The 16,056-nt window shown below is 53.2% G+C and overlaps 1 protein-coding gene across 3 annotated transcripts in view; it reads right to left on the reverse strand.

Moving 5' to 3' along the window:
• The window catches only part of RBFOX3 (RNA binding fox-1 homolog 3), a 527,163-nt gene that overhangs the window by 486,790 nt on the left and 24,317 nt on the right, over positions 1-16,056 (reverse strand). Inside the window, exon 1 of one of the 3 annotated variants that reach the window (XM_054457211.2) lies at positions 2,738-2,791. The exons of the other annotated variants lie outside the window; for them this stretch is intronic. The gene's annotated coding sequence lies outside the window, so the exon portion shown is untranslated. Of the gene's footprint in view, positions 1-2,737; positions 2,792-16,056 lie in introns of those variants that run through there. 3 annotated transcript variants of the gene reach the window in all.

The raw sequence follows: 16,056 nt of genomic DNA on the forward strand, positions 1-16,056 counted from the left end.
TGCCACTAGCTCTCAAGCTGTCCTGTCCCTCAGGGTCACCTGGACAGCATTTCCAAAGTGACACTTACAGACCCCACCCCTGGAGACCCTGACTCCACACTCTAGGGTGGAGCTCACAGTCAGTGCTTTTCATGAACTCTTGGGTGGCTCAAGGGATTGGCCAGGGCTGGGAACCCCTGATGCCGGGCTCACGTCTTTCCAGGAGTGGGCCTGTGGGCTGGGCTGCTTTGCATGCCTTGCAATAGCTGTGGGTTGCTTTTAAAAAATAGAATGTCATGTCTCAGGAAGGATGAAGAAACCTGTAAATCACAGATAAGAGACTCTTACTGAAGGATGAGGGGGGGCCCTGGGAGAAAAGAATTTTTTATAAAACAGAGTGGCAGGGAGGAGGAGTGAGGCCAAAAATGCTGCGATGAAGTTAATCTATTAGGTAATTATCGTAATGCCAGCTCCACGTCCCCGGCCCTGGCCTAGCTGTCATTTAACGCGTTGAAAAGGATGTTTCTCATTACTGGAATTTTACCCTTTGGACTAACAATCTGGTGGCATCAGGCATTCAAGATTCTTAAGGAATCCCAGGGTCCCCTAGCATCTCTGGGTTCTTGAAAGAAGTCAGCACTGTGGTTTCCAAATATCCCCAAATCAGGAAAATGGCAGAGCCTGCCCTAGAGCCAGCAGATTATGGTCCTTGCTGTACAGCTGACCCCTAAGCAGAGCCCCGACCTGGCCCCTGTCAAGCCTGGCTAGGACAGGCTACGGCCAGGCCTCCCTCTCCCTTCTGCCTATGCCTGCGGGTGCCATCTCCTCCCCACTGCCAGCCCAGAGTCTTCCTCGAGGCCCCATCATAAAAGTGTCACAAGTGTTTTTCATCTGCTTTGGTGTCCCCCCCACCCCGCCCCACCAACCACTCTCTTCCATCACAGAAATTCAGATTTAAATGGAAGTGTACCAGGATAATGTGATCAGGTTGTCTTAAGCCTGGAGTCTCATATTTGTGATCTACAGTTTTAATTAAGCTTTGAATCTCCACTGCAGGATCTCATGTTATCTTGCTGCATCGCACCAAGCAAGGGTGGTGGGTCAGGACGCAGCCGACCTGGCCAAGACTGGATGTTCGTGAACTTGCTGCGGGGGGTCTGGCTTCCTCTTCCTGCTTCTTGAGTAGACTCTAATCCAAGGATCCCTCAAGGAGGGAACGGGGCAGGCAACAGGAAGGCCTGTGGTGGCGACAATAGAATGGGCAGAAGACTGTGCCCATAAGCCCTCCGGGTGTGGCCTGCTCACCTCCCCAGCATCCTCTCTCACTGCCAACCCCTCACCTTCAGGACTCTTATCATAAGAGCGCAATTTGCTGAGAGCCATCGAGTGCAAACCACTACCTGGTACTAAGTATTCTTTCATTTAACCCTCTTGGCCATCCTGAGAGGCAGGTGTTATTCACTCCTCCCATCTTACACATGGGGAAACTAAGGCATCAAGAGGCTGTTTGACTTGCCCAGGGTCACACAAAATTAGGGCAGTGGAGACCGGGCTGGGATTCAGTCCCCCCTGCAGCCTGACACAGAGCCCCTAACACACCTGCTGCCCAGACTACGGTCCATTTGGTGCTCAGACCAGAGTATTCCCCTGCCCCTGGCAGTGAGTCTTTAGGGCAGCATCGCCCTGCCACCCGGCTTAGCCATCCCTGAACCCACAGTCCTTGGGGCACCTGGAGTGGCTTCTCATTGGGCAAGGTCCCTGTGTCCAGGAGCTCATTGTGGCCCCAGTGCCTAACACCCAGCAGGTGCCTACCCACTATGCACACCCATGGATGAAGCCGATCCCACCCCTCTTGCCCCCTCTCCCAGACCTCTCCCACCCCAGCTCAGCCCACCAGGCCTCCCTGGTGGATCCTGAAGGCCTTCAGCCCTCTCAACAGGGTGGGGGGAGGGAGGGGGAAGGGGAGCCAAGCTGAAGGCAGTGGGAGCTGAGCCTTTTCCTGGGAGGTGGCCCCAGGTGAGTACCACAGTCTTAAGTATTTATTAACAAAGGCAGGAGGGCAGCCAGCCTGTCTGATTACTTTATGGCCTACAGCAGTTTGCAAATGTGCACGTTTCCCCCGGCTCATTGTCTTACAGAAAAGACCTGGGGAAGCTCAGCTGCTCATTAGGGCTCTGAGGACCAGAATAATGGCCACGCTGCAGGGACGCAGAGGCTGGCCACCCGTGCTGCCCTGAGGTGCCTTCCGGATTCCCCACCCACGCTCACCCCATGCAGGCTTGCCAAATGTGGCAGATAAGACAGCATAGCCAGTAAAACACTAATTCCAGAGAAAAAACGAAACAATTATAGGATAAGTATATCCCGTGCAATCTTCGGGACACACTCATACTAAGCGATTATTGTGTATCTGCAATTCCAGTTTACCTGGGCATCCTGGGTACACCTGGCAGCCCTGCCCCTACGGCACCTGATACCTTTCCTGCTTATGCCTCAGGCACTTCCTCTTCTGTCCCCTCTCCCTGAAGATTCCCAGAGGGGCAAGAGCCAAGCCCAGCCACTCTAGAAGTCACCCTCTCCAAAGCGCAGCAGCAGAGCCACTGGAAATACTTCCTCCAAGCCTGAGACAGATGAAAAGGAAAGAAAGACTAAGGCCGCGGGGAACGAAAGCAGAGGGAGCTGGGCATCGAGACCGTGCTCTGGAAGGAGCTGCACGCAGCACGGCATCCACACACACCTGCTGTCCACACACACCCACCTGTGGGAGGCCTCTGGGCTATGCAGTCCCCAGCCGTGATTTGAGGCCTTTCAATCTTGCAGGACCTCTGCAGCCTGGAGAAGCGGCTTCCAGGCTGAGCACTCAGAGCCCACGGCCCTGGAGACACTCTCTGGTCTGCAGAGGGGCTCCAGGCAAGGAGAGAGGCCCTTCAAGGCTTTCACCCTGACTTCCCCAGCACGGGAAGAACAGGCACCTGTCCCTTTAACAAGCCCTCTCCATCCTACAGCTGCGGCCACTTGATGTGAATGATTGCTGCTGAGAACTTCATCTGGGATTTTCCAATGCGATGATTCAAGCCTAGCTGTGTTCAAAAACCTCCCTTCCGCCTTGCCATCTTCCTCTGGAATGTTCTGTCCCCTCCCCTCCCCCCGGCATCACCTGCCTCCGATCTCCATCCTACTTGGAGTTTTTCTCTCTGAATCTGCCCAGTGGGGGGAGGGTGCCTAAAGCAGAGCCAGGTGGGCACGTTCACCAGCTGGAGAAAGACAAGGCCTCCTTCCCCTCCCTGGCGCAGGACAACATTCTCTAGGAATAAACTCAACTGCGGAGGTGGGAACCAGGCGGGGAGGAGAAAAACAGAAACTCCAGCTTCTCCACCCATGAAGAAGGGGTGCGAGCCCCCAGGGGCGGGCTGCCCACTGGAGAAGGTGGGCTGGCCCTCAAGGGAGCGGGTCAGCAAGGAAAGAATCGAAAAGGAGAAATCTGAGGGATTGTTTAAAAAGTCCTCATGGAGAAGTTACAGAAGGTGGATCTTCATCCCTCTCAACCCTTAGGATTAAGGGTCCCCTTGTCAAAGGGAGGGGGGAAATATGTCAGCGGCGTTTGAACCAGAGCAACTCCATCCTGACTAGGGGCTAGGTGGAATGAGGCTGAGGCCTGCTGGACTGCATCCCCTGGACATTAAGGCATTCTTACTCAGACGAGAGAGGAGGTCAAGACATACAGGTCACAAAGTCCCAGCTGCTAAAACAGGATGCGGTAAAGAAGCCGGCCACAACCTACCAAAACCAAGATGGCGATCAAAGTGAACTCCAATCATCCTCACTGCTCACTGTGCGCTAATTATAATGGATTAGCTGCTAAGAGACACTTCCGCCAGCGCCATGACAGTTTACAAATGCCATAGCAACATCAGGAAGTTACCCTGTATGGTCTAAAAAGGGGAGGAACCCTCAGGTCCGGGAAATTCCCACCCTTCTTCCAGAAAACTCATGAATAATCCACCCCTTGTTTAGCATGTAATCAAGAAGTAGCTATAAGTATACTCCGTTGAGTAGCCCATGCCGCTGCTCCACCTATGGAGTAGCCATTCTTTTATTCCTTTACTTTCCTAATAAACTTGCTTTTCACTTTAAAAAAGAAAAAAGGCTTCACAGGTTCACTGAGTGAGAGTGTGGAGCCACTGCCACGCTGGTGCCGGAGACAGGCCAGGGTCCAGCCTCCCAGGTGGCACCCGGAGCCCTCCTCAAACTGTCACATGTCCCCCAGCCACATGGGGATCTCACTGAAGGGCAGGTTCTGAGTCAGCAGGTCTGGGCCAGGCCTGAGTTTGCATCTCTAACCAGCTCCTGCATGATGCCGCTGCTGGTCCAAGGATCACACTTTGAGTGGCACAGTGGTTCCCAACTTTGAGTGCATACTGGAACCAGCTGAGGAGTTTCGAAATGACTGCTGCCCTGGGGCCTACCCCCTAGGTTCTGAAGGCAGCCTGGGTATGGGGGCTGTGAAGCCCCCCAGGCGATTCAACCATGCAGCCCGGGCCCAGAACCCCTGATCTAACAGGAAAGGCACTGGTTCAACACGCACCCAGCAATTAGTTATGAATTACAGCATGGATGTCCTGCAGACAAGGACAGGTATGAAACACTGTGAGGGCATGCAACGGGGAAATGGGGGCTCTTGAGTTAAGGGGCAGGAACGAGTACATGGGATAGGGAGGAAGAGTGAGGGAGACAAAGGGGCCCCTTTCCAGGGCCCTGAGGCCAGGGAAGGCAAGGTGCTAAGGACTCTGGGAGGCCACAGAGCTACAATGGAAGTGGGTCGAGGTGCAGGGGCAGCCAGCAGGGCTGGGGGACGGACCTCATGCCATAGGTAGGAGCTCCGTCTTCCAAAAGCCACGGGAAGCCCTTTGAAGTGTTTTGAATATAGTAGTGACAAGGTCAGACTTCAGCTTAGAGAAACTGGTTGGAGGGAAGTACACAGGAAGAAGGAAGACAGTCGTTTAAGTCCCTGTCACTCACCCTTTGAAAAAGCTATTCTAAATGAGGCTAAAAATTGAACAACTAGGGCACCTCTGTCTTAGCACTAAACATGGGGTCAAGGCACTTCCGACTTCTGGGAAAGATCTAAGTCCTTGCCCGGGGCAGCCTGCCAGAGCAAATCTAGCCCTAGGCCCAACACGTGCTATTTTTAGTCTGGCCCCTCCCCATAAGGCTGCAAATTATTTCATGGTATTCCTGTGATAGTAGCAAGCCCACCCCCTCGGTTAGGCTGAAACCACTGATCAAAACCAAACTTCCAAGCAGAAGTCGCCAGTCCTGTTGGGAGCTTGGAGGGATGCTGTGCTGGTCAGTGTTGTGTCCACATGGCCAGGCCATAGTCTCTAGGGATTAAGTCCAACGTGAATCTGGGTGTTGCTGAGATAATATTTGGTTGTTGTGGTGAACATCTACAATCAGCTGACTTCAGTACAGGAGATGAGCCTCCAGAAGGTGGATGGGTAGGTCCCAACCAATCAGCTGAAGGCCTGAAGAGCCGAAACTCAGGCTTCCCAGAGAAGAAGAAATTCTTGCCTGAAGACTGCAGCGCAAATCCTGCCTGTCCTAGGAATTTCAGACTTGCCAACACCTGTAATCATGTGAACAAATTCCTTAAAATAAATCTCTTGATAGATGGAGATATGGAGATGAGGAAGAAGATGAGATGGAGATCACAGAGATGATGGAGAAGATGGAGATGATGGAGAAGCTGGAGATCATGGAGATGATGGAGAAGATGGAGATCATGAAAATCGTGGAGATGATGGAGATGATGAAGAAGATGGAGATGATGGAGAAGGTGGAGATGATGGAGAAGGTGGAGATGACGAAGAAGATGGAGATGATGGAGAAGATGGAGATGATGGAGAAGGTGGAGATGATGGACATGATGGAGATGATGAAGAAGATGGAGATGATGGAGAAGTTGGAGATGATGGACATGATGGAGATGATGGAGAAGTTGGAGATCATGGAGAAGATGGAGATGATGGAAAAGTTGGAGATGATGAAGAAGATGGAGATGATGGAGAAGTTGGAGATGATGGAAAAGTTGGAGATGATGGAAAAGTTGGAGATGATGAAGAAGATGGAGATGATGGAGAAGTTGGAGATGATGGACATGATGGAGATGATGGAGAAGGTGGAGATCATGAAGAAGATGACGGACAGGTTGGAGATAATGGACATGATGGAGATGATGGAGAGGTGGGAGATGATGGAGAAGTTGGAGATGATAGAGAAGGTGGAGATGATGAAGAAGATGATAGAGAAGATGGAGATGATGGAGAAGATGGAGAAGATGGAGACCATGGAGAAGATGGAGATGGAGATGGGTAGAGAGAGCCTACTGGTTCTGTTTCTCCAGAGAACCTGACTGATACAGGTGCCCACAGCTCTGGTCCCAGACACTTGTAGTCCCCTCCCACCTGGCTATGGCTTGATGTTTCCTGCTGTCCACCTTTCTATCTTAAAAATGGGATTCCTCAGAGCCCCAAAACCCAGACCCCAAAGACCTGACTAGGATGGAGGGGGATTACTCAAGCCTATAGAGCCCACACACAGACGGCTCACAGCATGGAGGTCTCACTCTGGACTCTTCATTCTCCAGACCCCCATCCCAGCCTCGCACTCAAACCCCAAGAAGTGATCTTGGCTTTGATGAAGATGGAGAGAGCTAGTGCAGGACATGTCTGTCTTCCAATGACCAAGATCTAAACTTTCTAAGAGCTAGATTTCCGACAATTCTGGCTAGAACTGAAAAGTAGCAGGTGAGTAAGACATTGGAGAACCTGGTGGGGTGCAGGATCACTGAGGGAGTCAGGCACCATGAACGGGGCAAATGGCACCCTCCATGGGGAAGCAACGAGGCCCTGAAGATGGAAGAAAGTGAGCAATTCTTCACACGCACGGGCAGACTCAATTCGGCAGGGGAAATGCACCAGAGGAAAAAGCAGCAATGTCCAAAAATGTCTCTAAGCTTGATTATTTAAACATTTATCATCAAACTTGAAGAAATAAACTCAAAGGCCATTTTAATGACATACATGGGGACAAGAAAAGCAGTTACGTTTCCAGTGCCAAGTTCCCTTGCATGAGCGGCAGAAGTTTCTGCAAGTACAGTCAAAGGTGATGGGCGCACACTTTGCCAACAAAGATCCCACTTCCAGCACACACACGTCTGTGGCTTATCATTGCTGACTTGTTTCAGAATTGGCTCCAGCTCCCGAAGCAGGTTGTCAACCCACCTCCTCCCTGGAAAACCCGAAGGAGAAGGGGAGGGAGAGAGGTGGAGGGGCCGGGGAGGCCAGTGTAGGAGAACTGGGGTACGGTGCTCTCTGGACCAGAGCAGCATTGAGCACCCTTTGTGAAAAGCTCGGCAATGCCAGGCTAGGTCCTCCTGGCGCGAGGGTGGCTCTGAACCACTGTCACAGAAGATGGAGCTCAGGGGCCCGTGCAGACCCAGCGTGGGTGGCAGTGCCCACAGGCTCCTAAAAATAAGCATCCGCTCAGCTCAGAACCCTGCTGTCCCTCCACCTGGCCCCAGAGTGTCCTCACTTCCTCGGCCTGAGCACTGCTGGCTTTCCGGATGGGCAGGAGGCAGAGATGAGCCCAATCTGGGGTAGTGGTGGAGGGAAGTGGGGTGGCCCAAACTTGTCAAACAGCAAAGGCCACCTGGAGCGCTTCTCTCACCCGTGGGGGTGTTTGGCGATGCCGGGAGCAACCACAAAGCCCGGGGAAAACAGGAGCTTTGCAACAAAACCAGCTCTGGAGAGCATCAGGGCACTCAAGCCCTCCAATACCTTTCCCCAAACAGCACATGGTCAATCAGGAATGCAAAATAGGCAGCCCGTCAGATACAGAGCAAAACCAAACCGAGGCAGGGTACCCACTGCCTGGCACCCCTTGGGGCAGGCTCCCTGCGCATCCTCTTCCGTGTGGGCACATGGGTGCAGTTCTTTGGGGAGGTGGCTGTGGGTGTATGCACACAGTACCCACTCAACCCCTCATGGGCTTGTGCCCTCCCCTGGAGGCAGGTAGATGAGGTGAAGGCCTGGACGTGCCGGCCATCCTGAGACCCGCTCCGGGCCAGGGGCCTGCACATTCGTGCACCTTTTCCACATCCTCAACAGAGACCCTTGGTCTGGATGCTGAGTGAATTCACAACATCTGTCTGTGGGAGAGGAACTCCCTGACTTGGCTTTGAAAAAATAATAATAAAATAATAAACATTTAAAAGGAAGTGCAGCTTCTTCCAGGAAGCCAGAAGTGTGGGTAGCTGGTGTAGGATTTGCTTGGCATTGGGTTTGGAGCAGAGCAGATAATTCCAGAATTCCACCATTCTCCTGGCACAGGGTCTTTGCCCAGGGCTGACCTCAGGGCTCACTCCATCACCGCATGACCCCAATGGCACAACTGTGGTTACACCTGCTGCAAATTCCCTGGTTAGTTACATTCTCTAAGACGCAGTGGCCTTGACTCAGGGTGGCTGCACTTCAGACTCAGCCTCCTGCCTCCTCAACATCCTGAGCATCGTGCTTGGTCCATCTCCCATGCGTCTCCATCGCATTCCCTCTTCCCTTCTGAACAGGACGGGCCTGCGTGCTGTTTTCTTCCCGCCCAGCTCTGCTTCCCACTCCTGCCCTTGCCTAATTGTTCTCCATGCTCTTTGGGGGAACCTCGTCTGGTCCTGCCCCATGGGGAGGCACAGACCCGACTGGGCTCCCTGTCCCCAGCCCGAGGCAGCCCAGTCTGACGTGCACACTGCAGTCGACACGGCTGGCTCTGCTGCCAGCCGCTGGCCCATGGCTCCTACCAGAAAAGCCCACATGGGAGACAACATCACATCAGCCGGTTTGCTCCCCAAAACCAAGAACTGCACCCTGCTTTTGGCCTTGATATTCACAGGTCATTTTCCTCGGATACTCAGGAAGACTCTGTCTTGCAGACCGTCTCCACAAAACGTGGGACCTGCTCGGGGCAGGGCAGAGGAGTCGGCAATGCCGAGGGGAGGCTGTGGAGAGGAGAGCATCCAGCATGCGCAAGTGATGAAGGAGAGAAGGAGGCGAGCTCCAGGGCTGGCAGGAGCTGGAGAGGACAGGCTGGGAGCCATCAGGAGACGGAGCAGAATGTGGTCAGGTGGCCCAGGCATCCACTGAGACTCAGCACCATGGTGGGGGAGTCACTGGTGCTGTGGTGGGGGGTTCACTGGCGCTGTGGTGGGGGGTTCACTGGCGCTGTGGTGGGGGGGTCACTGGTGCTGTGGTGGGGGGGTCACTGGTGCTGTGGTGGGGGGGGTCACTCGCACTGTGGTGGGGGGGTCACTGGTGCTGTGGTGGGGGGGTCACTCGCGCTGTGGTGGGGGGTCACTCGCACTGTGGTGGGGGGGTCACTGGTGCTGTGGTGGGGGGGTCACTGGTGCTGTGGTGGGGGGGTCACTTGCTCTGTGGTGGGGGGGTCACTGGTGCTGTGGTGGGGGGGTCACTCGCACTGTGGTGGGGGGGTCACTGGCGCTGTGGTGGGGGGGTCACTGGTGCTGTGGTGGGGGGGTCACTTGCTCTGTGGTGGGGGGGTCACTGGCGCTGTGGTGGGGGGGTCACTGGTGCTGTGGTGGGGGAGTCACAGCGTTGGGGAGTCACTGGGTCGGGGAGTCACCGGCTGCCATTCACCTTCAGTTGTCATCTCTAAAATGGGAACCGGTGCCACAGCGACTGCACTCAGCTGGTCCCTCTAAGGTAACTGCACCTGGTACCTTCCCAATCTCATCTCTGAGAACTTGGCATCCCAGCCCCATTTCCTGAGTGCCCCTTGGGCTTCTGTGCTCCGTCCTCCCACCACAGCTTTGCTTAAGGGTTTGTCTTACCTGCAGTCCACCCAGTCCCTGCCCCAGTCCCACCATCATTATCATCTCCGTCTCCTCCTCCTCCTCTTCCCCCTCCTCCTCCTCCTCCCTCCATCCTCCTCCTCCTGCTTCTCCTCTCCCTCCTCCTCCTTCTTCTCCTCCCCCTCCCTTCTTGGATTATCCAGACTTGATCTATCAGCCAAGAGCTCCCTCAACCCACCCCTGAGCAACAGCATGTCATATCTTTTCATAGGTTTAAAGCACAGCCCCAGCCCCCGAGCCAGACAGGCAACCCCATTAGACCAAGACAAAAACCCAATCCCATTCTTATTGCTTCCATCACTCTGGGCACAGACAACTGTTCAGTGGCGCTCACTGAATTTAAACCATTGCCAAAGGCTGAGAGACGACTTCAGTGAGGCACCTCGATCAGCCAGGAGAGAGGAGGTTCCGTTGCAGTAACAAACAGCTGCCAAGTCACAGTCACTCTTTAGAGCAAAGATTTTTTTGCTCATGCTACGTTCCTATCACGGGTCCATCTTGCTCCTCATACAAGGGGCCAGGCTGATAAAGCAACCTCTTTCTGGAACATTCCTGGCTGTCATGACAGAGAGGAAAGAGGGATGGATACACTCCATCCTAACCCGTGGCAGACACGACTTCCAGCCCCATATCAATGACTTTGGTCATTGGCCAAAGAAAGGCGCAGAGGTACATGAGAGCTCCACAGCTGGGCAGAGCAGAGACACCAAATATTTGTGACCAAAGTGAGTCTGTCTCAATGACACTAACCTAGGCCAATGCAGATCATAAAACACCAGTGTGGCCAGGCGCGGTGGCTCGCGCCTGTAATCCCAGAACTTTGGGAGGCCGAGGAGGGTGGATCATGAGGTCAGGAGATTGAGACCATCCTGACTAACATGGTAAAACCCCGTCTCTACTAAAAATACAAAAAAAAAAAAAAAAAAAAAACTAGCCGGGTGTGCTGGCGTGTACCTGTAGTCCCAGCTACTCAAGAGGCTGAGGCAGGAGAATGGCGTGAACCCGGGAGATGGAGCTTGCAGTGAGCCGAGATCGTGCCACTGCACTCCAGCCTGGGCGACAGAGCGAGACTCCGTCTCAAAACAACAACAACAAAAAAAACAAACAAAAAAACAAACAAACAGAAAAAGCACCAGTGCACTTAGGTTGTCATGGAAGCCTCTGGGCTTTTGCAGAAACAAGAAGGAAGACTTCCCCTCGGGCTCAAGTGGATCTGACCACTCCTTCAGGGGTTGCCCTTAGCTGGGCCAGATTGCAATCCGGATGCTCTGGACACCAGAGCATCAGGCAGGAAAGAAGATGGAATGAAGCCAGAGGGACTGTCAGAGTCGTTACGTCACTCACCTCTTCCATTTCCATGCACACGTGAACCATAGCAAGAAAAACATCCCCACACAGAGGGCCACGGCCGTGTAGATGCTCCCTGGCCTGCCTTGCCCCGAGGATGAGGATGCTCTGTCCATGATTTGATATGCGGGAGGTTTCCACTTGGTTTCCTGTTGCAGGAAGAGAAGAGAGCTGTACTTGTGCCCACACAGCCAGGGGCTGGAGGAGGGCAGGTGCCACCTGCTCCGGACCTGGCAGGGGAGCACCTCTTGCTGTTCCAAGGAGTTTGGAAGCTGGACCCAGAGGGATTTGGCATGGTTTTCATAGACACTGCCATGGAGCATCTGCCATGGAGCCAGAGCCACTTGGCCACCATGGGGAATCGTGTTAGCCCAGAGGCCAGGTTGCCCCTCTGCTAAAGCCCCCCTCATGCCTGTGTGTGCCTGTGTATGCATACATGTGCCTGCCAATGTATGTGCCTGTGCGTGCCTGTGTATGCATGCATGTGCCTGTGTGTGCATCTGTGTGCATGCATGTGCCTGTCCCTACATGTATGTGTGTGTGTGCAAGTGTCTGGCCCTGGAAAAGTGGGCATTCAGCCTCGCTTCCACTCTGTGTGTGCTCCTTCTCCACCTCCCCACAGCCTCTCTTTGTCCATCCCTGACGACTTGGGGAAGGGGAAGACAAGATCTTTCTCTTCTCAATAAATCTCTGTTCAAGATGCAATTCCAACCGGGTGCGGTGGCTCACACCTGTAATCCCAGCACTTTGGGAGGCGGAGGCAAGAGGATTGCTTGAGCCTACGCGTTTGAGACCATCCTGGCAACAGAGCAAGACCTCATCTCTACAAAAAATACAAAATTAGCTAGGCATAGTGGCATATGCCTGTAGTCCCAGCTATGTGGGAGGCTACTGAAGCCCGGGATGTTGAGGCTACAGTGAGCCATGATTACGCCACTGCACTCCAGCCTGGGAGAGAGAGCAAGACTGTGCCTCAAAAAAAAAAAAAAAAAAAAAAAAAGGATGCAATTCCTGGAAGGACCTGAGTGGCTAACAGCCCCCTGCCCTGTGTGATTACCCATGGGATGTGTTTAGATACTCATTCCTGAGGGATGAGTTGCCCTTCAGGCCTGTCTCAGCCTCCCAGAGCCACGGACCCCTGGGACCCACAATGGGCCTCTGGTGCCCACCTCCGCCAGGGCTTCCCACAGATGTACCACGTCATAGGCTGCTGTGGGCACTGCAGGGGACAGGCAAGCCCATTCCTAAGGGATCTTTCATCAAGGATGAAAGATCCAAACACATGGAAAACAAGCAATGAAAGCCGTGCCAAGTCAGCACTGGGCACTGCAGGGGAGACAGTGCTGGGGACTGGGCAGTGTGGACCCTGTGGCTCTTCATCGACACATGATCCTGGCTTCCCTAAGCCTCAGCTTCCTCCTGGTAAAGCAGGGTCCTCTTTCACTGAGATGCTTTGAGGATGCAGTGAGCTGATGTGTGTGAAAGGCCCTGACACATTCATTCACTGGTATCGACCACTGTTTAGTCTTTAGAGAGTGAGCGCCATGGCAGGTCCTGGGACCCCACGGTGACTCAGGTCGAAGGGCCCCTGGCCTTAGAGAAGACAGACAGATGTCACGCAGTGCCCCACAGTGACTGCACTCAGCTGGGGTCAGAACCTCAGGGGGCATGTAGGGGTATAAGAGCAGCTAACTGGGACCCCTAATTGGGGACGGTTAAGGAAGTCTTTCCTTAAGGGAGTGACATTTGAGCTGAGCTCTGAAGACTGGGTTGGGATCAATGACAAGGTCAAAGGGAGAGGGAGAGGAGGCACTCCAAGCAGGAGCTGCCTGTGCAAAGGCCCTGAGGCCCAGAGGAGTGCAACCTCTAGAGGAATGGACCGGCCAGGAGGAACGGTGGCTCTGGTAGCATTTCATGAAGCACTATGATCATGTTTGCATTTTTAAAAGATGCCCTGCCCATGCTCCCCTCCAATCCACTTCCCACTCAGTAGCCAAAGCCTGTGAACCCAGGCAGGAGGCCGTGGCCATGGTCCAGGCCAGAGAAGGTGGTGGCCATGGGAAAGGAGAGACGTGAACAGAATGAGGGCTTTAGGAGGTGAGATGGGCAGGGTGTGGGGGTGCCTAGAAAGCGGACATGGCGGGGGATGGAGAGCACAGAGGGAGGAGCCCAGCCTCCGCCTTGTACAAAAAGTGGTGGGGCGGCAGGGGTGCTGTCCTCTAAAACGGAGAACGCTGGGAGAGGAGGAGGCAGGGGCATGAACCACAAAAGGCCTGGGGCTAAGGACGTGAACAGACAATTCTCAAAAGAAGATATACAAATGGCCAACAAGCATATGGAAAAATGCTCCACATCACTAATGACCAGGGAAATGCAAATCACAACCACAATGCAATACCACCTTACGCCAGCAAGAATGGCCATACCCCACCAATCAAAAAATAATAGATGTTGGCACAGATGTGGTAGAAAAGGAACACTTTTACACTGCTGGTGGGAACGTAAACTAGTACAGCCACTATGGAAAACAGTGCGGAGATTCCTTAAAGAACCTTAAGTAGATCTACCACTTGATCCAACAATCCCACTACCGGGTATCTACCCAGAGGAAAATAAGTCATGATACAAAAAAGATATTTGCACATGCATGTTTATAGCAGCACAATCCGCAATTACAAAAATATGGAACCAGCCCAAATGCCCATCAAATCAATGAGTGAATAAAGAAAATGTTATATATACGTGTGTGTGTGTGTGTGTGTGTGTGTGTGTGTATGAATACTACTCAGCCATAAAAAGGAACAAAATAATGGCATTCACAGCAACGCGGATGGAACTGGAGACTATTATTCTAAGTGAAGTAACTCAGGAAAGGAAAACCAAATATCGTATGTTCACACCCATATGTGGGAGCTAGGCTATGAGAATGCAAAGATTAAGAATGATACACTGGATTTTTTTATTTTTATTTTTTTTATTTATTTATTTTTGTCGCCCAGGCTGGAGTGCAGTGGCACGATCTCAGCTCACTGCAAGCTCCGCCTCCCGGGTTCACACCATTCTCCTGCCTCAGCCTCCCAAGTAGCTGGGACTACAGGCACCTGCCACCACACCCGGCTACTTTTTTGTATTTTTAGTAGAGACGGGATTTCACCGTGTTAACCAGGATGCTCTCGATCTCCTGACCTCGTGATCTACCCACCTCGGCCTCCCAAAGTGCTGGGATTACAGGCGTGAGCCACGGCGCCCGGCCGATACATTAGATTTTGGGGACTCTGGGGAAAGTGTAGGGGGTGGTGAGGGATAAAAGATGACACACTGGGTACAGCATACACTGCTGGGGTGATGGGAGAACCAAAATCTGAGAAATCACCACTAAAAAGCTTGTTCATGTAACCAAACACCACCTGCTCCCCAAAAACCCATTGGAATAAAAAAATTAAACAATTAAACATTTTTAAAAGGCCAGGTGGTGGCTCATGCCTGTAATCCCAGCAATTTGGGAGGCTGAGGCAGGTGCATCACCTAAGGTCAGTAGTCCGAGACCAGCATGGCCAACATGGTGAAACCCCGTCTCTATAAAAATACGAAAAATGAGCTGGGTATGGTGGCGGGAGCCTGTAATCCCAGCTACTCGGGAGGCTGAGGCAGGAGAATTGCTTGAACCTGGGAGGCGGAGGTTGCAGTGAGCCAAGTTCGTGCCATTGCACTCCAGCCTGGGCGACAACAGCGAGACTCCATCTCAAAAATAAATAAATAAATAATAAAATAAAATAAAAATGTTTAAGACCTGGGGGAGGTCTAGGAATATTCAGGAGGAGGGGCCTGCATGAGCCAGCACTTGGGTATTGGCTGAGCCCTGGTCCAGCCCAGGGAGAGTGAAGAAAGAGGATGATGCCTTGAGGAACTCCCAGCAGCAAAGTGCCAGTAGGGAGGATGAGCCCAGGAAGCAAGAGAGTCTGAACTCAGTGTGGACAGATGAGCCTGATGGGCCGAGACACAAGAGAAAGTGAAATGTTAGGATGGGCTCGGTGGGGCCGAGCAGTGAGCTGAGACTGGACAGGAGAGGAGCTGGACACAGGCCTTCTTTGACCAAGTCTTCATTTGTCCTGGTGGCACTGACCCCCGGCTGAGCTCCCGCATCCACCAACCAGCCTTCCCATCTCCCAGGCCAGGGCCCTCAGACTGGGGTGATTCCCAGCATGGAGGCTTGTACCTGGTGTGGACTGAGTGTAGAGATGCCCCAACTGTTCACATGTCCATGGAAACATTCCCTTTGCAATGTGACCTTGTAGCTCCTTCCACCAAGAGGCAGGGTCTACTTCCTTGCCCTTTGAATCAGGGCTGGCCTCCAGACCAAAAGATGTCCTAGACACGAGGGTGCCCCTATTCCAGGTGGGGCCTCAGCAGGCCTTGCTCACTTCCGTTTCTGTCCCGGGACCCAGGCATGGATGTGTGAGCAAGCCTGAGTGAGCCTGCTGGAGAAGGAAGAGCCAGGAGAAGCAGGGACCTGTCTCAAGTCCAGCGGCCTCCAGCCCACCTGGCAGCTGACCACAGAGTTCCCAGCAAGCCCAGCTGGGACCAGCCAAGCATGGCCCAGCTCAGCAGAAGGGCCCAGATGACCCCTAGACTCATGAGCAAGAACAACAACTGCTGTTTCAAGCTACAGAGTTTTGGGGTGTGTTTGTGATGCGGCAGTCGCTGTCCGGTACGCCCTTCCCCCAGGGGCATGAGGACGCTCCTCAACTTCATTCTGCTTCCCAGGATTACCTAGAACCCAACAGAGCCATGTGGCTACATTCATTCTGGTA

This window comes from Pongo pygmaeus, chromosome 19 (assembly GCF_028885625.2).
Source record: "Pongo pygmaeus isolate AG05252 chromosome 19, NHGRI_mPonPyg2-v2.0_pri, whole genome shotgun sequence".
NCBI classification, from domain to species: domain Eukaryota; kingdom Metazoa; phylum Chordata; class Mammalia; order Primates; family Hominidae; genus Pongo; species Pongo pygmaeus.